This window comes from Herpailurus yagouaroundi, unplaced genomic scaffold (genome assembly GCF_014898765.1).
Source record: "Herpailurus yagouaroundi ecotype Mexico unplaced genomic scaffold, PumYag 162, whole genome shotgun sequence".
Lineage (NCBI taxonomy): Eukaryota > Metazoa > Chordata > Mammalia > Carnivora > Felidae > Herpailurus > Herpailurus yagouaroundi.
Window position 1 is genome coordinate 16,875,886 of NW_024412403.1, and position 25,788 is coordinate 16,901,673.

The window sequence follows — 25,788 nt, forward strand, 5'->3', positions numbered from 1 at the left end:
GAAATAGTGGCAAAAATACTAGGTGATCGTGTTAGTCAGGACTTTTTTTGGTTTAGTAGTAGAAACCCTACTTTATTTTAGATAAAAACATTTAATTTTTTTTTAGCAGAAAAGGAGTACATTGGGTCATACAATTGGGGAGTCCAGATCTTGGGCTGAATTTTGTTAAAGCAGGGACCAGGGGCTCACTTCCTGATTCTTATTTCCCCTCTCCGTGTTGGTTTCTCAGGCAGTATTTACAAAATGTCTGTGAAAAACCCCTAGCTCCTGGGTCCCTAACATAATAGCATTAGGGGAAAACAAACTCCTCCTTTCAAAAAGTTTTGTCAAAGAACCTAAGGAAGTGCAATGATGCTGTGTGATGTGTTCGTCTGTTCCCAGGCCTCACTCATGGAAGAAACCCTGGCAGCCTAGGAATCAATGTCATCCAAAGCAGACAGACTGAGGGCAGAGGCCTTGGTTTCTTAGTAAGTAGGGCTGATAGTTCCAAAAACAAAAGAGAAGGAATATTGATTGAATAAGGCACCTCAGAGATTCACAGGAAAGAACACTTGATTTTCTTCCAATACTATCTACAATTTCTATAAAGTTGTTGGTATTATTCACTATTCTGATACAATATACTAGATGAGTTGTTTTTTTCTGAAATATGACAAAATGAACAATTTAATGTTCCCTGTTTGGTTAATTGCATTTTCCTCCAAAACACTCTAATGCGTTTTAATTGAACAGGGCTAGGGAAAGTGAACTCTTCCCTCTTGGAACTTTCTTAGACTATTTTTGTTTTTCTTTCAGATTGTTTTCTGATTCTCTTTTCTCTTCCTTATCAATCTTCAGTGAGGCTGGGGTGGGAAGCCTGACCCTAAGTGGTGGCTCTCCTAGGACACCTTGACTTCAGAAAGGCTGGGACTGAAGCAAACAGGCAGGGGTTTCAAAGAAGGAAGATATGGATAGGGTGACAGGTCAGTTCTGCTTAGAATTGAAGAGATATCTCTCTTTGGTTTTCTTTTTTGAACTACACTCATCATCAGAGTGGTAAGAATTAAGAGCCTTGGTCAGTCGGTTGGGGACAGGCACAGGGGAAAGGAGTCTAGGAAATAATCTGGTCAGTCTCTAAAATATGTGAAGTGGGTTGTAGAATCTCAGGCTATGCAATGAGATAAAAAACTAACTGCATAGAGTTTTGGACACAGCCCTGTCTAGTGATAAAATATATCCTTTGTGTAAAATCTATTCACTCTGTAATCAGAACAGGGCTGGTTGAGGATTCTAAGATTGTGCTTGTCATTTTTGTATCTTCTTTGATGACAGGAATACTGGTCATAGAGGTCACCCTCTATGTGGTTTCAAAAAGGAAAGATCTTCATGAAAAGGCCTAGACTATACCAGAAAGGGAATGAGGCTGGGTTTCTGTGTCCCTACGTTCTATGAGTGTTATTAATAAAACAGATATTCTAAATTCTTTCTTCACTTGCAGCAAGGGGCTACCTCATCTTGGAATATTAGTGCCTTTTAGGTCTTGAGTATTTGCATGTACTTCAGAAATTAGGCCACAGGGAAATGATAAGGAAAAACTGAAGCACAATTCAAATCCTTAATAACCAGAGAAGCATTAAAATCATTGCTACTATAATCTGGTTAAGGGCTTATCTTGGTATCATTTGAAAACTAATGATCTAAATCATGTACTTGGGGAAAAAAAAAGAAACAGTATTTTTTTAAGGAAAGGGAGTAAGAAAGAAAGAAAGAAAGAAAAAGAAGAAAACCCTTAAGTGTAAAGAGTGTTTTGTTTTAAGTATAGAAAAATCAGGGCGTATATTAGCTATTTGCTTTGTGGTTTCTTGAACACCTTCAAAAGGAATATTTTTCCTGGACAGAAAAAAATTAGGTGTGATTAAAAAAATAAAGTCTCAAGGATGTTTTCAGATATTTTTTGTCGGATTTTATAAGAATTTTATTTGGATAATGTTAAGCAATATAATCCTTGTGCTTGTGTTACATTCCATTGTAACAAACCAGGTGGACAATGTCTTTGTTAGTGGGCCTTAATCGACACATGTTTATGCTTTCATTTGTACCACTCATAGAGTGAAGCAGTATTTCTGTAATTCCTATTTTATGATGTAAATAACTCGGGAAATATTTACTTTGCCTGATAGGTGTAGTACAATAATGTTTATTAGCCTTTGAATCGTCTTTGCCACCTTCACTTCACGGAAGTCTTGCGTGTAGAAATATGTCAACACTTAAGCACGAACTACTCATTAGTATAACATTTATTTTTCTAGTACAATACACAGACACATCATGAGGCAAACAAGGACAACAATACTTGCTAACATTTCTCCAACACTCTTTCAGGTAACAGTCATTATTCTAAGTGTTTTACCTGTGTGAACACACTTAATCCTTAAGGCAACCTAATGGAGTAGCGAATTATTATCCAAATTTCACTATGAACACTCTGAGCACAAAAAGGTTAAGTAACGCCTGAAGGTCTTGCGACCAAATAAAATCCCACCACTTTCTTTCCTACGTTTAATTTTCTAAAGCAGTTTTGAACATGCATTAAAAGGATGCTTAAGGGGGACATAGGTGGCTCCACCGGTTAAGCGTCCGACTTTGGCTCCGGTCACGATCTCACGGTTCACGGTTCGAGCCTTGTGTTGGGCTCTGTGCTGAGAGCACGGAACCTGGATCCTGCTTTGGATTCTGTGTCTCCCTCTCTCTCTGCCCTTCCCCCGCTCATGTTATGTCTCTCTCTTAAACATCAACATTAAAAAAATTAAAAAAAAAATGCTTGAGTCCTTGAAATGAATTATTGTTAACAACAATCTTTGTAATTAGTGTATGTTAAGAAATCATGTGACACAAAATATACCAAAATGGCGTTAAGAGCAATAACTTCCTAAAATTGAGAAAAACAAGGAACAAAAATATAATACTAAATATTCTCAAAATGTATACATAAATTGTTTGTCAAGCTTAACGTTGGAATAACATCATTTGATAAAGAACTCAATCATTCAACAGACCTTTATTAGACACCTCCCTTCTTGCTGTTTTTGGGTAAAACTTGCATATGGAGGCACAGTGTATCCTTTTAGACAGAGAGACAATTCCCTCTAAGTAGATGGAATGATTACATTCAATTTTTTTTCTTTTTTTGTCTCCCTCTGTCCTTTTATATTTATGTAGTATATTTTTTCTGATATAACTCAAGTAATACAAAGTTCCCTGGTGGGTTATTAAAATGCCTAGCTCCTTTGTAATAGTAAAGATTTACTTGCTTTAAAGACAGGGCTTATCCTGCTTCCTTGTTCAGACTTGCTTCAGAGAGGAAGCCAACAGTCGAGGTAAAAAGTCAAGTGGCTGATTTTTTTTTCTCTTTTTCTGCTTTATAATTTTACTTGTTGTTTCCATTTTTGGCAACACAGGTTTCTGTCCCCATAAAGATCAAGGGACAGGGAGGGACAGGAAGGGCTACTGTTATACTCCTTTGGGCCTAAAAATATTTTGAGGCTGATGCCTTTTCTTCTGTGGACCCTTTCTTGTCTTCTATTCCTCACCCTTGGGTGGTGTTCCCTTCTCTGTTCTTTGTTTGCTTCTTTTTCAGCCCCTGCGCATTGGCAACCTTTCTAGTTTTTCTTTACCTAAGCCTGTTTGTCCCTTTGGGCAAACCTCTTGAACACACACACACACACACACACACACACACACACCTTTTTGGCATTGATAAAGGTTCATCTTCAGTAGATATCCTGCCTTCATCTCACATTTTAAATTTTTTAGGCAGAGCCCAACATCAGTTGACCTTGTCTACCAGTTGTAAGAAACACTTCTCAATCTCCCGGAGTTATCCTGTTGAGAAACTTTTTCTAGGTTCGAAGTAAGGGAGGGTATACTCACTCCTTCCCCTTTCCTCTCTCAATAATCACATTTAACATATATATCATTTGCTTTCCACCAGTCTAGGGGTCAAAAATGGTCACCTCACCCCTCCTGCTGTAGGCAGAACCTTCTAAGGATTTCTCTCAAAATCAGACTCTCTCAAGTAGAAGCGAAGGGGAAAATTGTTACCAGGTTTTAGCAAACAGATTTGTAAATTCGGCATAAAGCCTACGAAGGCCTTTGGAATGTGATATCGTCTTTTCGTATTTCAGCCAAGTATTTTGGTACCATGTTGTGTGTGTGTGTGTGTGTGTGTGTGTGTGTAATTTTGGTGGCCAAATATCCTGAAGTCCTGCTCTGGTCAGGATTTGGTCTGAGCCCTAGGTCAATCACATTAGCATACCCCTTCCAGGGTACACACCTTGGCTGGGAGCAGCACCTCACATAGCATCTGCCTCCCTGAGAAGTGCAGCAAATATAGCAGTAGTATTAATTAGCTTTAAAGTGAGTTCATCGTATATCAATAAGTAGATGAGAAAGAGTGGATGAAACAAATCCAACAGTAAAATGACACCAACGTTTAGCTCTGACAATATCTTCTGAAATGTGACCATACAGACTAGCTACATAAATTCAAACCAAGAAAAACTCAGTTCCATTTCCTAGAATGGCATTGCTGGTTTATATATGTGTGTGTGTGTGTGTGTGTGTGTTTATCTATTATCTATCATCTATTATCTATCTATCCATCTATCTATTATAATCTATCTATCTACCTATTATCTCTTATCTATCATCTATCTATCTATCTATCTATCTATCTATTTTTATTTATCTGTCTATCTATCTATCTATCATCTATCTATCATCTATATACATGTATTCCTGAAAATAAGGAAATGAAAGACACTTCGTCAAGCACACACAGTGTTAGCCAGAGTCTTCAATTCCCTTTCAATTAAAGGACTCAAATCCCAGCTCAAACAACTCACTCTAATAGAACAAAAATAATTCATTGCTGAGTAGTGCAGGTGTAGCTCTCCACACAGGGCCAGTGGCAGCAGCTCAACTGATGTAATTTGGACCCTTCTGTTCTCCCTGTCACTCATCCTTTCTTGTCTGCAATTCCTTATGAGTTGACTTCCTTATCTTCTCCATCAGAGCTTCTTCTGCACAGCACCAAAACCCTAAGGCAAGAAGTGGCTCTGATAAGAAGTCCTAGGAGGAAACTATGGGTGTAGGGACTCTAATTGACTGGGCACCGGCATGCACCTATGAATGCTGGAGAAACTCCAAGCAGTGGAGACCAGGAGAGAAGTTTGTTGAGGAAAGTGGAGGCACCAAGAATGAATTTGTAAGGGCTCCCATGATAGCATGCTACCAAGTGAGTAGCTTAAAAACCAGAAATGTATTGCGTTATGATTCTGATGTCCAGAAGTCTGAAATCAAGATGTCAACAGGGTTGCTTCCTTCTGAGGTTCTGATAAAAAGGTCTGTTCCAGGCTTCTTTCCTTGGCTTATGGGATGGCCAGTTTCTCCCTGTATCTCTTCACACTGTCTGTCTTCTATGTTTGCCTGTCTATGTGGTCAAATTTTCCCTTTTTATAAGGACACTGATCATATCGGATTAGGGTCTACCTTAATAAACTCATTTTAACTTTTATTTCTGTAAAGATCCTATCTCCAAATAAGGTCACATTCCGTGGTACCAGGGGTTAGGGCTCCATATTTTTTTTTTTTTTTTTTTTTTGAGGAGGGGCACAATTCAACCTGTAACACACTGTTCCTTAAACCGGGGAAGAGTCAGAATTAACCTTGAGGAGACAAATTTCAACTACCATACTATAGACACATATGCTCTATGGCAACTATATCAATCAAAACATTTAAGGAGATTGCTATCATTCTTCTTTCTCTTTTTGTCTCTTCAAATGTGTAGACAAACTTAGGTTTTCCTTATATTTGTACTTATAAAATATATATCTAGTTTTCTTATATTTGTGTATATTTTTATTGCTTCTAGTCCCAAGAAATCCTGCTGTTTGGTGATTTTTTTATATGTATGGCCTGATAATTTTGTTTCATTTTACTTTAAATGCCACCTTTCAGTCTTTTAGAAGAAAAAATATAACTAAAAGTAATGGTTCATTATAATTATTTGTATGTGAAAATAATGTTACAAAATCCATTTTAATCAAAACATGTATAAATAAAATAGCAATATGCATATCTTCCCTATACCCATCTAAACATTACTCCAGAGTTTCTAACTTAGACAGGATTTAACATCTCAGTTGAAATATACAATTACTTCAATAAAATCAATGAGATTTGTTTCACAAAAACCTTACCACACATATTGAATAGTCTATTGCATAAGCTAGTATGTGTCATTATTTCTTACTACTTCATTAACTGTAAAGTCCAGAACTTTGTCAATCACAAAAATTTATTAATAGAATTAAATAGAATTAATAGAATAGAATTAATAGAATGAATGAAAGAAAATCCAAGTCATCCATAAAATAAAAGAAAATAGTATCCTTATCTTTATTTTCCCTAAAAGAAAAAGACAGAAGGCAATTAAGAGATAATACAGAAACACACACACACATACACACACGTTTAGAATCTATTTTCCATTAAAGCAAATCATTGTTTATTCTGATGTTCTGATATGTTTTTATAGCATTTTTGAAGCATGATTGACAAAATTGCAAAATATTTAAAGGATACATCATGATAGTTTTATATACAAATACATTGTGAAAGGATTCCACTATCTAGTTAATTAATACATATTTTTATTTGTTTGCTTTTCTGGGTTTTTATGAGCAAGGAAATCTAACAAACAATATGGGTTGGCTTGATATTCAACCACTTTAGAATAAATACATGATGTAATTTAAATATAATATGGAGTGGTTTGTTTTTAAATTTAATAGTTGTATGTCCATAATTTTTTTTTGTTGTTGTTGTTATTGGAAACTCTCTTCCCAAATAATACTCTTTGGAACAAAGTTCCTTCTGGAGCTGATATAAGTTTTTAATGCCAAAAGATATGCCCCCACATCATGCTGTGATGTTCATCTTACTTCCAGATGTTCACATCATCTCTCTTTACACAAAACAGCCCCTAATGAATAACTATGTCAGAGATTTGAAAAGCAAATATCCAGATTTTGGTACTTTCTATCAATAGATTTATACAGATTGAAATGGATGCCTCCAAACTCCCTTCCTACTCCCAAGATTCTAGAATCCCCCTTGGTTTATTTATTTTTGAGAGACATAGAGACAGAGCATGAGAAAGGGAGAGGCAGTGAGAGAGGGAGACACAGAATACGAAGAAGGCTCCAAGCTCTGAGCTGTCAACACAGAGTCCAACGCGGGTCTCGAACCCACAAACTGAGATCATGACCTGAGCCAAAGTCTGATGTGTAACCAACTGAGCCACCCAGGTGCCCCTAGAATCCTCCTTGTTTGAACTATATGGTTAAAGACTACACGAAGGCAACAGTGTTGTGATCCCACAATTAGCATCATTGTCATATCTGGCATTAGTCATTGTTAGCTTCAAGATGTCTGATGTTATGATATAGCAATTTAAATGTAGCTAGACTTCATTTTCTGGAGTCAGTTTTATCATTTTAATATGGAAGCATACTATGTTGTATGAAATATAAAAAAAAGCATAGCCCACATGTTTGGGGAAGACACAAAGATAGGAGATTAAGTCTGCCTCTGAAACACTCCATCAGTTCACTAAACGTAACATATTAAAAACCTATGAACCTAGACTTCGCAGAGATCTGACTGAGCACCAGTTTCCAGCCACATTATCTTCTGGACTCTCTCATTTTGGGGCAAGACAACTGACATTTTACAGGCTAGAGCTCCCTTCTATACAATAGGAATTATAATAACTACTCACATTGTGATGCAAAAAAAAAATTGAATGCAATGGGAGAAAGATACCTGGCTTATGACAGTTTCCTAAATGATGATTTTTTCCTTTACATTTGCATTAATAGAAAAAAAACTTAAAAGAAAAATTATCTAATAATTAAAAAACACTTATTAGAAGTGCTTGTATACACTTCTATTTACTATGCCACTCTTTAAATGATGTTTTGGGGTGCCTGGGTGGCCTAGTTGACTAAGTGTTCGACTCTTGGTTTTGGCTCACAGTTCATGAGTTTGAGCCCCGCATCCAGCTCTGTGCTGACAGTGTGCCTGCTTGGGATTATCTGTCTCCCCTTCTTTCTCTGCCCTTCCTGCATATTTTCATGCTCTCTTTCAAAATAAAGAAATAAAAACTTTAAAAAAATGATGTTTTGATTTTTAATCACAAACATAAAAACTTGTAGAACTCATAGATACAATGGAAGAATGGGAAAAGGATAAGATGTATAAAAATAATTAATAATTAAGAACCAATTAATTAATAATTAATTAATAATCAATTGCACTGCATGCTGACAAAATTAAATTTAAAAGAAATATATTTACTACAACACAAAATTTAGTGTTGCTATGGTTCTATTTTTTTTTAACGTTTATTTATTATTGACAGATGGAGAGACAGAGCGTGAGCAGGGGAGGTGTAGAGAGAGGGGGAGACACAGAATCAGAAGCAGGCTCCAGGCTCTGAGCTGTCAGCACAGAACCCGATGCAGGGCTGGAACTCACAAACTGTGAGATCATGACCTGAGCCACAGTTGGTCGCCCAACCAACTGAGCCACCCAGGCGCCCCGCTATGGTTCTATTTGAATTAATTACTAAAGAAATATATGGCCTTGATCTAAGGGTTACTGACATTCTCACTTTATCACAGAAGAACTGACATAGATCATTGACAAATAATTTGATACATTTCCTGTATATGTTCTTTGTCTTTGGATTTACCATTTAGCATTTGAAAATGTTTGTGGAAAACATGAAATGTGTCTATACATTTGCCCAAACTTGAATTGTGGAAAATTTCAAGAAAAACATATGTAAGAAATGTTTTAATATTTTCTAAAACATGGAGTACTGAATGACATAGCTCATATTATTACTATATTTAATATCTATGAGGCTACATTACTAAGTATATAATTATATTAAATACATTGCTTTTATACAAATAAATAGTTCTTAGCTGCTTAACAATCTGAACTTGTGTGTAAGAATGAATAGTTATTTTGAAATATTTTTCCCCTATCTTACTGATTTTGTGGTAAATTCTTGAAACATACATTATTAAGAAATATCTATGCAAAAAGTACTTCACAGTGAGAATTAAAATGTGCAGCGACATCTTGGCCATTACAATAGTAGAGGCAGAAATTGACTTCAGACACTGATTTTGGTAGTTAGTACAGAAAAGGATAACCAGAATAAAAATCATCTTCTTCTCCCTAATAAGTCTATTTGATAACTGAAATTTACAGGCAAATAACTTTCCCTACCTAACATAATTGAGATTCTATTCATCTCTCATTGTAAAAGTGAGAGAGATCCTGAAAGCTAATAAGAACTTTTAAAGAATAAAAATCAATTTAATTCCTGTGCTTGCAAAGATGGAGGTATTCAAGATTACTAAAAAATGTGATATTACTCTTTCAGCTATAAGTAATATCTGTGAAACACAAATGCTGTAATTGGTACATAATGAATGATTAAAAAAAGAATCAATTAGATGGCTGAGTTCATATCAACTACTATAATTTATTATATTAACTTTATGAAGTAGAAAATCAGTATGATTAAATTATTAAAAATCCATTTCTACACATAAATATATCTTTAATAATAGATTTTCCGCTAAATATCTTACCCCTTCTGGTTTAGTTCAAAAAATGGTTAGTAATTTGTATGAGTTGCTTTTTTCAGTTGAACCCCTATGAAGAAAGATTTCATGATAAATTACCAGACTGGGCCAAATTATATATTATATAACCAAGTATTTTATTTTTGAATGACACCAAAAGACATGTAATTAAAATGGGACACAAAATTGGCCATAGGACCCATCCCTGGAGAATCTTGTTTATATTTTTTTCATCCAAAGATGAATTCTCTCTTTGGTTTACTGTTTCTTAAGCCAGTTCTCTAATCACGTCAAAATATTTTTCATGATCTTGTGATTTTTCTGTAAAATCACTTGTGTATGCACACCTCACACACACACACACACACACACACACACACAAACACACACACACACACATAGATACTCCTTTGTTCACACTTTTTTGCTGTCGTAAAAAATATAGACAAACTACCATAAGTTTTCCATGACTATCTGGCAGTGATTTATATTTACTTAAGATCTTTTTTCAATTTTTTTAGTAGCGTTTTAAGGGGTTTCTGGGTAGGACCTCAGAGCTATCACACAGCAGTTTCTACTAATTAAAAAAAAAAAAAAGAAAAGAAGGATAAGGTTCTGTTTTAGTCCCTTCAATCTACTATAACAAAATACCACAGACTGGGGGTGGGGGGGGGGAGCTTATAAACAATAGAAATTGAGTCCTGGAGGCTGGAAGTCTGCGAACAGGATACCAGCATGGTCAGATGAGGGTTAGGGAACTCTGTGGGAACCCTTTGCAAAAGTGCTAATCCCATTCACGAAGATTCCATCCTCATGACCTTGTCTCCCTAAGTCACCAGCTCCTAACGGCATAGTCATGGGCATTAGGATTCCAGCATGTGAATTCTTGGGGGACACAAGTGTTCAGACCAGAGAAGATGCATAGATAGAGGAAGACTGATAGCTTTTTAGATAGATAATAAGGGTGGGAAGAGGGATCCCAGGAAGGCTGTCTATGGGAGCTGACTCTTGAAAGACATGTTGAAGGATGTAGAGGGGCTCACCAGATAAACAGCAACTTGAGCAACATTATGGAACCTAATGTCGAGAAAAGTGCATTTTTTTTGTTTGTTTTTTTAGCGATTAGGATATAAGGTCTATTTGGGATGAGTAGCTGGAAATACAGGCTAGGTAACAAAGTTATTTATTTAAAATGCCATCTTTACAAGCATTTTTCAAACTTTTAAAATTGAGGATTGCACTTTTCTTTGTAATTCAAGCCTTCTCTCTATATAGTTAAGTCTTCAGAGATGGACAAGACAGTTCTTGCTCTGCATGATCCTTATGGTTCTATAGGTCAGAAATCCAATACAGACATGGCTCACTGGGCTAATATCCAACCTAGTTACTAGGTGTTTACAGGACTGCATTTCCTTCTGGAAGCTCTAGGAGGAGAATATCTTTCCTGGCCTTTTCCAGTTTCTAGAGACCAGTCACTTTCCTTGGCTTATGGCACCTGCTTCCATCTTTGAAGCCATCAGTGGATCAAGTTGTTCTCATACTACCATCTCTCTGGATCTGCAACAACAGGAAGACTTGGAGAGATTTGGTGCTTATAAAAACTCATGATTACATTGGGTCTACCTGGATAATAATCTGTTTGTCTCAAGTTTTTAAAAACTTAATCACATTTAAAAAATCCCTTTTGTCATGGAAGGTAACCTACTTATCAATTCCTGGAACTAGAATATGGACATCTCTGGTGACCCATTATTCTAACTAGTACGGTCCACTTTTTTGTCCCCTAAAATTTACATCTGTCCCCCACATAAATTTCACTCATAGGACCCAAAGTCCTCAACAGTCTAACTCATTAGACTACCAACTAAATGTCCCAAATTTTATTTAAGTCTCATCAGTTCAAAAGTTCCAAGTGTCATCATCTGAATGATGTAAATAAGGAATGGGTGAGGTTCTGAGTTTAATCTATCCTGGAGTACAACTCCTTCGCATCTGTGGATCTGTGAAAGTAAAGAAACACATTATCTGCTCCTGAAATACAATGGTAGGACAGGCATAGGATAATAGTTGAAGACAGGAGAAAATTTAAAATAAGGAAAAAATTGGGGTGCTGAGTGGTTCAGTCAGTTAAGCATCTGACTCTTGATCTCAGTGCAGGTCATGATCTCACAGTTCATGAGATTGAATCCCATGTGGAGCTCTGTGCTGACAGTGCAAAGTCTGCTTGGGATTCTCTCTCTCTCCCTCTCTCTCTGCTCTTCCCCTGCTCAGGCTCTGTCTCTCTCTCAAAAATAAATAACATTAAAAGAATTTTAAAAAAGTAGTTACAAACAGAGAGGGAGGGAGGCAAACCATAAGAGACTCTTAAATACAGAGAACAAACTGAGGGTTGATGGGAGGTGGGTGAGAGGGGAAAGTGGATGATGGGCATTGAGGAGCGCACTGTTGGGATGAGCACTGGGTGTTGTATGTAAGCCAATTTGACAATAAAATATATTAAAAAATAAAAATATAATTTTTTTGAAAGTTTATGTATTTACTTTTGAGAGAGACCATACATGTATGCAAGCAGGGGAGGGACAGAGATAGAGGGAGAGAGAGAATCCCAAGCAGGCTCTGGGCAATCAGTGCAGAGCCTGACACAGGGCCCGATCTCACAAACCATGAGATCATGACCTGGGTCAAAATCAAGATTGGATTTTTAACAGACTGAGCAGGCACCCCTCAAGTTATCTTAATACAATTAGATATCCAAATATAGGAATTTTAGGCATTCCTAACATTTCTTATGGTGTTTTCTTATGGTAGCCACTCAGTTCCATTTGTGAATGATATTGCAAAACATGACAGAAGAATGGTTTAAGGAGGGAAGTTTCCTTTATGAAGTAACATTTTTAGAAAGTCAGAATACTTTACTAACATCAAGACTCTGTGCATGTTTTAAATAATAACTTGTCATTACTTTCAAATTTATAAGTGTGGCTGTAAGTAAAATATAAAGTATAAATGAAATATTTTAGCTTATAAATCCTTTTAAAACATATCATCTCATTTGATCTTTATACATTCACACAAACACTCTTACACAGAAGAGGAAAATGGAGTCACATGTAGATTTCAGTTGTATTTGCTGACATGTGCACTGTCAAGAAAGATGTTAGGAGCAAAACAAAAACATAAATCCTGTGTTTTTCCCACTCTTCTGTATGTACTCCTTTCATATAGATTTTAGAATAAATTGGTACCATTTGTGCCATTACATTGAGTTCTTGAGAAATGGGGATGGTACAGGAAGGAATAATTAATTTTAGGGACTTCACTTTTGGTTTAATCAGTGAAAATATGGTAATGTTGTATTTGTCAGAGAAAGCAATTATTTTCATGAGAAAGGAGGTCACATCATGAACAGTTGAGTTAACTCACTGTAGCAAAAGAGCATTGACTAATTTCATTTTTCTAAACGTTCAATACACTTTGATTATTACTATAATGCCTTAGATTGAGTGTTTTTTGAAGTTGTTATCAAAGCACATTATTAATTGTAGGCTGCGCCTAACGTATACTAAAGGTAGTCCCAAAAGTTAGAAAGAAGTCATAGTATTGAAAAGTAAAGTATGGAAAATAGGTAATTAAATGGGTGAATGAGCAATCTTGGTTCAGGGGCTCATTACTATTTGAGAAATAGCAAAGGAAAAAGTTTGACATTCCAACATACCAATTAGAATACATAGCATGAAATATTGAAAACTAGAAATCAGAGGAGAAATAATTGATAATGCTCATTCAAATACTTAACAGAGGTTTAGAGAAACTCCAAATTTCTTCTTTCTTTTTCTTTTAGCAGAAGAGTCCAGCTAATGAGGATAAATATATATTAGGGCCCCATTATTTGATCCTGTGATTGATTGTAACCATGTGACTTATTAAACTCATGGACACAAAGCCAACCCCTTGCAATTTTACTTCTTCTAAATAAATACATTTGCATTAACTTCCATAAGATCATCTCTCATTAATTTTTCTTTTTTCTGAATCAACTTACTGCCTACAAGCAACAGAAATTGTCTCTGGTTAACTTCTGCAGCAAAGTTCTTTCTTAGAATCACATGAAGAAGTGCACAGAATTGGTATGAGGGTGGGGAACCAGAGTCATAAAATGGTCAGGAATCAAAAGAATCTAGGTCAGACCCTTCTTTTATATTGTTGTACAAGGACCTTTTCCACAAGATTTTCAATGCTGGCAGCACTGGCATTATGAATAATTTCTTGCTCATAGTGTCTTGTTCCCTGTTTCAGAGTCAAAATTCTAGGTAGGAACATCGAATTGGCCAACCCTATCAGGAGGTGAGGAAAGTAAATAGATTTCCAGTGTGGGTAACACTCTAGATCTGGATATTGAACCTGAAGCCTAGCTTGAAGACATTCTTTCTTCCAAATGCTGCCATATGTAAACATGTTAAGCAGTTTATCACTGTCTTCATTAACTATTGATTTAAAACCACAACAGCAACAACTGAGCAGAACAAGGTCAACTATAAAGTCCTGGGACTTGTCCTTTAAAATCACTATCAGATGATATCATGAAAGACTCTGATGGATGCGTTTTGGAAATACAGATCTGTAATATTTTGTGTAGGTGTTCTAAGCTGTTGGAAAGGTGTCAATATTCTTACAGGGCTTTAAAATATAGACATTCATTTCTTTCTATAGAGAACAGAAAACCTCCCTCAATATCTGCATGATTTATGTGGTGGGAGAAATGGTTTGGTTTTAGGTCTTTTACTCTTCAAATGTATCCATTTATCTGAGTGGTTGAGGTCTTAGGATATTGCCACATACCATCCCAAGTTATGCGGTGTATAATTTATAATAGTACATATTATATACATTATGGCATGCAATACTGTACCTGTATTATGTGGTTAGGGGAAGGGCTGTCTTTTCATCAAATTAATATTTCTTTGGTCCTCAACCTCCTTGAGAGCTTCTTGGGTGAAATCCGAAACTGGCTCCTGTACCCAGAAGGCAGAAAGAGACCGAAGAAAGAGGCAAGGCCATCCCAGATCACTAGGTGGCAGGTTTAATAAGCAATAGAACTTACCCTTGAGACTTTTATCTTGGGGGACTGTAAGACAAGTAGATTTCCACACCTGCCTGTGAGAATCTTAAATATTTTTATAGAGGCCTTAACTGGGTTCAGTCACATATTCCGTCTAGGACTTCTTGTCGCTACGTCCTGTGTCCTTGGGGGAGCCTCTGAAGGGTGGGGAAAGCAAGTGGAATGCACATTCCAAGGACAGGGGAAGGGGTTCAGCTCATGGGTCAACTGGAGTCGCATCCTCTCAATGACTTTTAACATTTTATGAAACCCCCAGAGTACTGAGGATTTTTCCCTTAATTTAGGGCCAGGCAGATACTGTAAATTAAACAGAATTAAATACATATGATTATTCTTCACCTCTAAAAAGAAATACTTTCATTTTCATTCTGTTTTATTTTATTTCTATTTATTTACTTTAAAATGTTTATTTATTTTGAGAGAGAGAAGGAGTGCATGCACACAAGCAGAGGGAGGGGCAGAGAGAGGACAAAGAGAATCCAAAGTAGTTTCCATGCTATGAGCATGGAGCCCAAGTCAGACTCAACCCCTCGACTGTGAGATCATGACCAAGCAAAAATCAAGAGTTGGACACTCAACCAACTGAACCACCCAGGTGTCCCAAGAAATGGTCTCATTTTTAAAATCTGTTTTATCTTGTTTTTGCTAAAGATGTAGATGTGTACAAAGAAATATTTCTTTACTCTTTAAAACTACAGGTGTAGTGATAAACGTCCAGTGACACTCACGTTCAGAAGTGGAGAATATTAGAGAGTGGTAGGGACTGTGTTAAACAGAAGGCCGCATTCCTTTCTTGTTGGAAAGCCATCATAAGTATCTAGCCAATTATCACGCAGGCACGTAAGCCCAGTGTTGCCAGGTATTTTCAATTTTTTTCAACAGAAGCCAGAAATCTGGATTTTTATGTGAAATTTCCCAGTTTTAAATGTTGGTAACATTTTTTTAAAAAAAGAAAGAAACAGTTTAGGAGCCAAATAAAACATATCTGTGAGCCAGGTTCAGCTTGCAAGTTGCCAGTTTGCAACCTCTTCTAGAAATGTAGAGCTGGAACCTAACTACAATAGCGATCTGCCCAGTAATTGTTGTTCCCTGGGGACTTGTGGCTCTTAATAGAAACTGAACCTTGATATACCTATCTTGGCAGTCTGCCCACCTGTATCCAAATTCCGATGGTGGCAAGCCAATGTACTTCCTCAGGGGCTCTCACCACATTGACTTTAACCATTAACTTTCCCACCAGACCATGAATTTCTTAAGAGAAGAAAGTCTTTGTTCATGAGCAAATTGTATAGTGGCTGAGGTATGTTAATTACCATGAACAAGCCTCACTTTATCAATGGTTCTTCTATAGTAACATTTCCAACATTTCTTTCCCTTTGTTCTAAGAGACGACCTTCCTGAAACACTGACTTACTTTTTTTTTTAATGTAAAGAATGAAAGATAATTATTGATCTTTTGGCTAAGCAGTCTTTCTGACTAACTCAGAGGAAGAATTAATTCTTTACTGTTAAAGGCATAGAGTTGATATGATGTTTCAGGATCAGTAAATAGTTACTGAGTATATACTATATGCCCCAAAGTTTCAGATGTAGAAGTAGCATGCCCAATGTGAGGAGCAAATGCCTGCCCCCAAACCCCCATGCATAAAGGAAAAAGTGCCTGTCAAAATTGGCACAGAAGTGTCCACATAAAGGTCTTAGGTCCAGATCTTGGGTAAGAGTGGCATGGGCACCCCATCTAAAGGATTTTTGCGTTTTGGGTCCAAGGCTAAGCTGTGCTCCACTGGGTCCCCTCTGAGGGTTCTCAGAGACAGGACTCAATGTGCACCCATAATTTCCATTCTCCAGATCTCCCCACTCATGCCACTTCTGTAAACGCCAGTGTGGACCTTGGACCACACACGTATTTTAAAACAAAATTGAAAGAAGAGATTAATAAATGCCAAAAGTTAGTTGTGCAAGATAGGTGTTTGGGTGCTCACATCTGGAATTATAATTTTAGACCAGTTTCCTTTCACGAACACAATTCTTAAGTTAATGTAATAATAATAACTATGTTTATAGAGTGAAGACTTTATGTGTTAGCTATTATTCATGTGCTACTTTGTTAAAGCCTCACCAAAGATGGTCAAGGGATGATTATACATGCTGTATGCTTTACATCTGTTACCTTTTTATTATTCACTAAAAAAATTAGGAAGAAATACATTATTATTACACTTAACATTAGAGGAAAATGAACTTTAAAGAGGCTTAAATGGGGGCGCCTGGGTGGCGCAGTCAGTTAAGCGTCCGACTTCAGCCAGGTCACGATCTTGCGGTCCGTGAGTTCGAGCCCCGCGTCGGGCTCTGGGCTGATGGCTCAGAGCCTGGAGCCTGTTTCCGATTCTGTGTCTCCCTCTCTCTCTGCCCCTCACCCATTCATGCTCTGTCTCTCTCTGTCCGAAAAATAAATAAACGTTGAAAAAAAAATTAAAAAAAAAAAAAGAGGCTTAAATGTTTTGCTTAAATTTGTATGGTTGGTTAAGGAACCAAGCTTGGATTTGAACCCTAACCCATGAAAAGTCACACATTTTTTATTATACTTACGGAGTCTCTTTTATTGGGGTCTAAAACAGTTTTACCCCGTGGTTTCTTTACTAGTCTCTTCTTTACTAGACTTTACTAGTCTCCCAATTGTCTCATGCCTTCATGTATAAATTAGGAACAATTTTGGCCACAAAAAACATACAGTCTAACAGTGGATTAAGCATATATTGTAATTTGGTTTTGTCAGAAGCAAACTAGGGAAAGAGGTTAGCGTCAGAACTTTTTAGAGGAAATATGTTCAGAAATATCATCCTAGGGGATGTGAAGGAAGCAAGACTCTGGAAGGATAGTTGGGCTAAAGTTTCTTTATAACAAGACCCAGCCATGCTACAGTGAGTGCCAAAGATAAGATGGCTCTTAGAGATGGTTATCTTGTGTTGAGGTGTTTGCACCGCACATCAACCAGTCATTGAATATGAGTCCCCCCAGAAGAGGACATATCCTCAGGTCAGGAGGCATTCTTTAGCTGAAACAATTCTGGAAAAGGGATTGACAGCAGAGAGATGACAATCCATAACTTTCCTAGTGTCTGGGAGATTAAGTCCTTTAATCCTGAAGGGGCGGTGTATGTGTGTGAGGGGGTGGGGGGAGCGGTAATCTAGGCAGCCCATCAGCGTGTTTGCCACAAATGAACATTTTGATTTTTCTCTCATATGAGAAGACTAGACATCTATGGTTGTTGTGGTTTTGGTTCAGCCATTTAATAATGTTAGGACTTCGGCATGCTTCTCTTAGTCTTTTCTTGGTCCTTTTCTCGATCTGTTCCTCTTGGTCTTTCTTCATGATGGCACGATGGCAACTCCAACCCTAGCCTTCAAGATAAGGAAAAGGGAGAAGTGGATGGTACCAATGGTCATGGTCTCCTTGATCAGAAAACTTAAAGTCCTCCAGCTGACTTCCTTTAATTCTTAGAGTCCAGAATTGGTCAGAGAGCAAGGAAAATTGGCAAATTTAATAGTTCTTTGAAAAACAGAATTATCTTGATTGACTTAGATTCATTTTCTGAAGCTGGGAATATTGTTGTCTGATGAGGTCTATTAATAAGAGAGAGGATGCGATTAGTGTGCTGTAAACAAAAACCAGTATTTTCCACAGGTCCTTTTATTCTTAATCTGTAACCATATTGATCCTTCAGAAATGTACACTTTATGGCCATACATGGGGCATGTGAACAATTGGGTGAGGAGAAGGATAAGATGAGGCTTGGAAAACAACTAATGCTTTGCTCAACTCAATCCCTTGGGATCTATAGAGTATAAAGAAGATGAAGAATAAAGTGAGGATGGAAAAGATCCCAGGATAATACACTGAAGTTAGGGGGAAAACCAACCTTATATGTAGTAAGTACCACAAAGAATGACTGAAGAAATCCAGTTCTATCTAATGAGAACTAGACTGTGCTTTCATTTATATCAATATCTGTTTGCACCATCAAAAACATTTAGCTTCTTATTAGCTGTTTCTCAATGTTTATTGGCATTGATATTGGACAAGAGTACATCTGTGGTAAATTAGCTGAGGAAGGCTTGTAAATGGGGTCATAGAGTCCTAGTAATTCAGGGTTGGAAAGACTTTGGAAATCATTTAATGCAAACTCATCATTTTACACACAGGGAACTGAGATTGAGAAGGGGCAAGTTGCCCAAAATAAATATAGGTATGAACTTTTGAAAAATCCTTTCTTTTTTAAATTTTCCATTAAGCAACAGTTATGGGTTTTGCTGGTCTTGAGCTTCTCTGTGGACAAATTTGAGCAAAATGTGATTGTCACACACACACACACACACACACACACACACAAATTGAAAATGCTTCATTTGTATTCAGGGAAAATAAATGTATTATAGTTTAAGTAATTTATATAAGATTGAAGTCTTATATAAAGAGCCAAAGAAATCAAACGTTAGAAGTACCACCCTTTGACAAAGTAATTATTTAGATAATAATTGATATAATTACTGAATTCACAGAACAATTAACATGTTTCTGAATCAGCAAAATAAAACAGACATTTAAGCAAACATCTATTTAACTTGGTGATGTCCCAACATCCCAAATCTAAACATAGATTTCAATGACAAAAGTTTGTTTAGTGGGAAAACCTATCCAAAGAGAAACAATTTGTTTCATGTGTAGTGGGGAAATATCCATCTGCTCTTAGGTTAATACAGAAAGCCAAGAGTTTTGTAAAAATTTCCACTGGTTGGTTGTTGCTTGTAATCCAAGGGAAGTGACTTTTTGAAAAAACATTCAGTAGGGGTGGATCAATTACTTTTAAAAGTGCTACTTTGGAAAAAATCTGCATAAGGTTTGGGTAGTTCAATTAGTGAGCAACATTTTTCTGTCACTGGATGTGCTACATTTGGGAGTATAAACAGAGTTTCAGCACAAGTGAATTGGTATAGGTAAATCCTTCAATCTAAATAGCAAAGCAACTTATAATAGCGACTATTGTCATATGGACACTTAAGATGTGTGATGCTTTTGGGGCTCCTGGGTAGCTCAGTCGGTTAAGTGTCCACCTCTTGATTTCGGCTCAGGTCATGATCTCACAGGTTCGTGAGATCAAGCCCTGCCTCAGGCTTTGCACTGTCATTGCAGGAGACTGCTTGGGATTCTCTCTCTCCCCATCTCTCTGCCCCTCCTCCCTGCTCTCTCTCTCCCTGTCTCTCTCTCTCTCAAATAAATAAATTAATTAAATAAAAGATGTGTGATGCTTTTTAAGATTTATTTTTAGCTTACATCAATTAGCAAACCATCCAAATTATTACTTTCCATCTCCATTCCATTCATCATTTCAAAAATATGTATTTTTTAAAGTTCTTTATTTATTTTGAGAGAGACAGAGTGTGAAAGCTGGAGGGGCAGAGGGAGAGAGAGAGAGAAAATCCCAAGTAGCCTCCATGCTCAGTGCTGAGCTCAAGGCAGGGCTTGATCTCACAACTGTGAGATCATGACCAGAGCCAAAATCAAGAGTCCAGTGTTTAACTTATAATAATATAGTTGGGTTAGATGAGTGATAAGTATTAAGAAGGGCACTTGTGATGAGCACTGGGTATTGTATCTAAATGATGAATCACTGAATTCTATTTCTGAAACCAATATTGTACTGTATATTAACTAACTAAAAAAAAAAGTCAGATGCTTAATAGTCTGAGCCACCCAGGCACCCTCTTTTTTTAAGTTTAAAAAATATGTATTAATTCTGATTGAGGTTTACACCATAGAAATTTATGTCTAAGGTGGGACTTTGAAGAGATTGTTAGTTAAACTTCCTCATTTTACAAACAAGGAACCAAGGGCAGATAGAGTAAATGACTTTGCCACGATCATAGAACTAGTTAGTGACAAGTTTCCAGATTCTTTCCTTATCTTGTGTTAGTCTGTGAAGAAAGACTGGAGACTCCCTTAGTCTCTAGGTCTTAGCGTATAAAATTAGACTATTCATTGAACCAATATAGTTTTTATTTTAATTTTTCAGAACAGGATAGGGTAGGAGGGACAGATTAAGGGACAGTTGTTAAGAATTGACATATAAAAGGGAAAAAAAATGCTATGAAGTACAGGGGTTTAGTGTACTTACCAGAAGGGCAAATATCATATTTCAATAGACCTTAAGGAGTGAATTACATGAAATACACTTCAAAAGTTGAAGTTTGTGTAGCCTATTTTGAATGAAGAAGGCATTTCAGTATATGTGTACTCCATATTGTATATATCTAATATCTTCAGGGGAAGAAAGACTACGGTAGTAATCTGAATAGGACAGATTTTGTTTACAACCTCCAGCACTTAGAAACAAAATATAATTCAGTGATATGCAAAGATTTCTTGTGACTTCTGAGAGAAAATGATGTATTGATATATTTATAATCAATGCATTGTATCACATATAGTTGGATTATATTTTAATATTCTGCTCTTAGTAATTCCAATTTCACTTCTAAATGCACTTAGAGGTGAATTAATCATAATAGAAATTAACCATTCATTCAAATAAACATGTTTCCCTTGTAATTTGCAACTAGAATTCATTTTCAATCATATAGTCATTGTGGAAATCTTCTATTTCTTTAAATTAGGACTTTAAATACAGGATATTAGTGATATTTGTGGCTTATTAATCATTGTTTTATGGTGAAGTACAATGTAGACTTGCTCTAACCAAATGTGACAGGTAAGAAACATTAGCAACAAAATTATTTTAAATATAATATCTCATGATATTTATTAAGTATGGAGTCTATTAAACTGATAGGTAGAACTCTATGAAATTATTGGTTACAAAAAATAACTCTTCCAATCATAAAAGAACTAGAAAGTTACATTTATTATAATTTTCTCATCCCTTTCCTTCTTTGCAAATTAGACAAAGCTTAGCATGATTCATTTTTCTTCTGAGATAAAAGTTTAAATCAATAATCTTCCAATTGTTGTAAATAATAACAATTCTAAAAGAAATGCCTTCAAATGTTAAATAAATAAAACTGAAGCTCCAGAGCTGGATATGTCAATGTCAGGAAGAAGGATTCTTAGGATCAGTCATGAATTTCTGACTAGAAAACAAATAATGTTGCTGCATATAAGTAACTATCATTTGTTTTTTAGTGCAAACCTAGAAATATACATTCTTAACAGTTATAATTTTTTCTTGTTTCATTACAAAACAATTAGATCAAAACATTAAAAAAAAGAACAGAGACAAACCAAGAAACAGACTCTTTTTTTGAGACAGAGAGAGAGAGAGAGAGAGAGAGAGAGAGAGTTGGGGGAAGGGCACAGGGAGAGGGAGAGAGAGAATCCCAAGCAGGCTCCATGCCTAATGCAGACCTGAGCCAAAATCAAGTTAGTTGCTTAACTGACTGAGCCAACACAGCACCCCCTAAAACAGATTCTTTTTTTTTAAATTTTTTTTTCCGACGTTTTTTATTTATTTTTGGGACAGAGAGAGACAGAGCATGAACGGGGGAGGGGCAGAGAGAGAGGGAGACACAGAATGGGAAACAGGCTCCAGGCTCTGAGCCATCAGCCCAGAGCCCGATGTGGGGCTCGAACTCCCGGACCGCGAGATCGTGACCTGGCTGAAGTCGGACGCTTAACCGACTGTGCCACCCAGGCGCCCCTAAAACAGATTCTTAACTATGGAGAACAAGCTGATGGTTACCAGAGGTAACCTACCAGAGGGTAGGTGAGTGGTGGGAATGGGTGAAATAGGTGATGGGAATTAAGGAGTGTACTTGTCGTGATGAGCACTGGATGTTGTATGAAAGTGTTGAATCATTGTATTGTACACCTGAAACTAATATTACACTGTAGGTTAACTAACTGGGGAATTTAAAGAAAACTTAAAACAAAACAAAACACTTCAGTGCCATTCTGTGCTGTTTTTCTATTAAATCCCTTCCCTAGTTGTGCCTTCTATTGTGACATGAAGGATCACAATGGAGAGTGGATTTTTTTTTTTTATCTCCTACGTTTGTTTAAGATTGGTCTCCACTATCAGTAGAATAAGATACAGCTACCTGACCCCCATCCTTGACACCAAAATAAATCCTTTTATGTTAAAATAGTTACAAGTTAATTCTCCAATATTATAGTTAAAACCTTGATATTATTTTAATCAACGTTTAGTCATGAAAACTGATGTTTCAGAAGACTTGAAGCCAGCTGGACGTGTAAGAGCAGGATGACCATGTAACAAACCCTGTGCCAACATCAAAGCCAGCCGAGATGTTGGATATTGCCGCTTGGAAAACAGCTTACAAGTTGTCTCTCTATAACACTCAAAGAAAGGTAAAGCAATAAAAAAATTGACAATAACATAAAGATTGAATGAGTGAACCCCTTAATGTAATAATTTACATGTCTGAAATAATTTAATTTTTTCTAGACTTACTTATTTTTGATAGATAGAGAGAGACAGAGCACAAGTGGGGTAGGGGCAGAGAGAGAAGGAGACACAGAATCCGAAGCAGGCTCCAGGCTCAGAGCTGTCAGCACAGAGCCCCACGCGGGGCTGGAACTCACAAACTGTGAGATAATGACCTGAGCCCAGGTGGGTTGCTTAACCAACTGAGCCACCCAGGCGCCCCCTGAAAAAATTTATTTAAAAGGACACCTAATGTAAATGCATTTCCACCCAAGGTCTTAAGATGCATTTTTTAAAAATTCTGTGTATATGATAAAAACAACTTATGCATACTACATATTTACACGATTTTTTGGTTATATTTAAGTAAGTTACCAATCTTTAATCTTTCAGTAACTAGTTTGAGAATCACTATATTTGCACTATATCTTTCCTGGAAAGATCAAAGAATTGGAAATGTCCCTGTTCTGTGAAGGTTTAGCTGTGGAATGAAAACTATAAAGAAGCTTATTCCTTATAAATAGGTGATCAACAATTTCCTATAAAACAACCTAGACTCAAACATAAACATGTTTGGATAATTTATTAAACACCCTGACATATTTGTGCTCTATGCTTTCTCCCTTTGTGGTCCTGGTAAAATTCAGATACTATTGGAGGTTGTTGTTGAATGAATATGGCAACATCTGAGTAGCATAGCTTCAGCACAACACTAAAATGGAATTAATGAAATATCTTATTTATTAGTAGAAATTTATGGTATATTTAGTTTCATGGTTCTTTTTTCCTTTCTCCTCACATCTATACTTGACTCTCCCTTTAAAAAACTCCCAGTTCCATAGAAGATAAGATTAAAAATATAAAGATGAAAAAAGTGGAGACAAATGAATGGAAGGAATATAAATCCTAAGGTGAGCTTTACCCTGTAAAGTAAATCAAAACTTAAAAGTACATAAGGAAAAATAACATTGCCATGCAAATCAGGGCGATGGTTAAGTGGCACCTTCCTCCTGGATGTCGGTGCCGCATTCACTGGGGAAAACTCATGAGTAGCTTATTTATTTCAGAGCGACACAAGGTCTAGCAGGGAAGGCTATCAGTCCTCGGAGAAGAGTCCTGGCCTCATGACCGTGGGGCTTCTGAGCTGCAAGATTTCAGAACTTGACCTCTCCATTAGCCACTTGATAGGACAGAAACTTTGCTCCTGTCCTATCTTGCCAGCCCATTCTCTGGATTAGGATCCATGCCTTTCGGATGATTAAGAATTAAACGCCTTAATCACAGTGTCAAATTTGGTTTATATGAAGGTTTGTGAGACAGCAACTGTTTTTTCTGACAGGCCAAGGGGAAGGGCTCAGTCTTGGATGAATTAAACCTTGCCCATCAGACATGAATAAGCATTATTCCACATGAATATAAAGATCATTAATTATACATGGATATCTCACATAAATGATCTTGCTGTTTAGTCTCTCTTTTATCACTTCACTGAATTATTAATGTGGCTGCTTATTAATATCTGGTTTACGTTTCTGGAAGGTACTATGACTCAAATATGAGAAGTTAACTTCCTTCTTCCTTCTTCCTTCCTTCCTTCCTTCCTTCCTTCCTTCCTTCCTTCCCTTTTCTTTCTTTCTTTCTTTCTTTCTTTCTTTCTTTCTTTCTCTTTCTCCAGATTATAAAATCAGGAAAAGGTCATTTAAATTAATTTACTTGAAGAGTCCTTGTGTTTAAGAAAATGTTCGACTTGTAGCAAATTTCCTTTAAAATTGAATTTCTGTTAAAGGAGACTTATTTGTCTGTATGTACAAGAGTCAGATACTAGCCATTTATCAAATTTGTTTCTCTCTTTTAGATGCCCAGTGTGATTCCACTATCCAGCCAGTTGTGGTCACATGACTGAGCTCATCTAATAGAATGTGGACCTACATCCTTGGTTCACAAGAAGCTACTTCCCACCACCAATTCTCTCTCTTTACCCAAGCCTGCTAATCATATGTCAATATTCAGCGTGTTCTCGGGATTTGCAAACTATGTGTTGAAAATGATAGAGTTTCCTTCAACCTAGAGCCCTGAATGATTTTGTGGCACACCCCATCCCCCCACCAACTGCTGATAAAAACTTAGCGAAACTTAAACCGATGTCCAAATAAAAACCCTGCAATTTTGGGTTTATCTGTACGGCAGCTGAATACACCCATTCTAACTTCAGAGGTAGAGGCCCAGAAAAGATATATAGTCTGTAGACCATACTTCAACAAAACATGAAAAATTGAAATATTTAAAAATTATGTATTTAGGGGGACAACTTTCTGGTAGTGAACTGATCATTAAATTTAAAACCATAAGGGTATTCTATGCTTTTTTATGCCTTAGGAACTAGTAGTGGTTTTAACATTTTGAAGGGTTGTTTTAAAAACTAAAGAAAAAAATCAAAGGAGAATATGTGACAGAGACTATTATGTGCCTCAGAAAATTTATCTGGTCCTTTACATAAAAAG

The 25,788-nt window shown here is 36.6% G+C and overlaps 1 long non-coding RNA gene across 1 annotated transcript in view; it reads left to right on the forward strand.

Annotated features, from left to right (window-relative positions):
• Nucleotides 1–25,584, forward strand: part of LOC121035739 (uncharacterized) — a 56,734-nt gene extending 31,150 nt beyond the window's left edge. Inside the window, exon 4 of the long non-coding RNA XR_005793040.1 lies at nucleotides 25,143–25,584. This is a non-coding gene — a long non-coding RNA (uncharacterized LOC121035739). The remainder of the gene's footprint in view (nucleotides 1–25,142) is intronic.
• The last annotated feature ends 204 nt before the right edge of the window (nucleotides 25,585–25,788 follow it).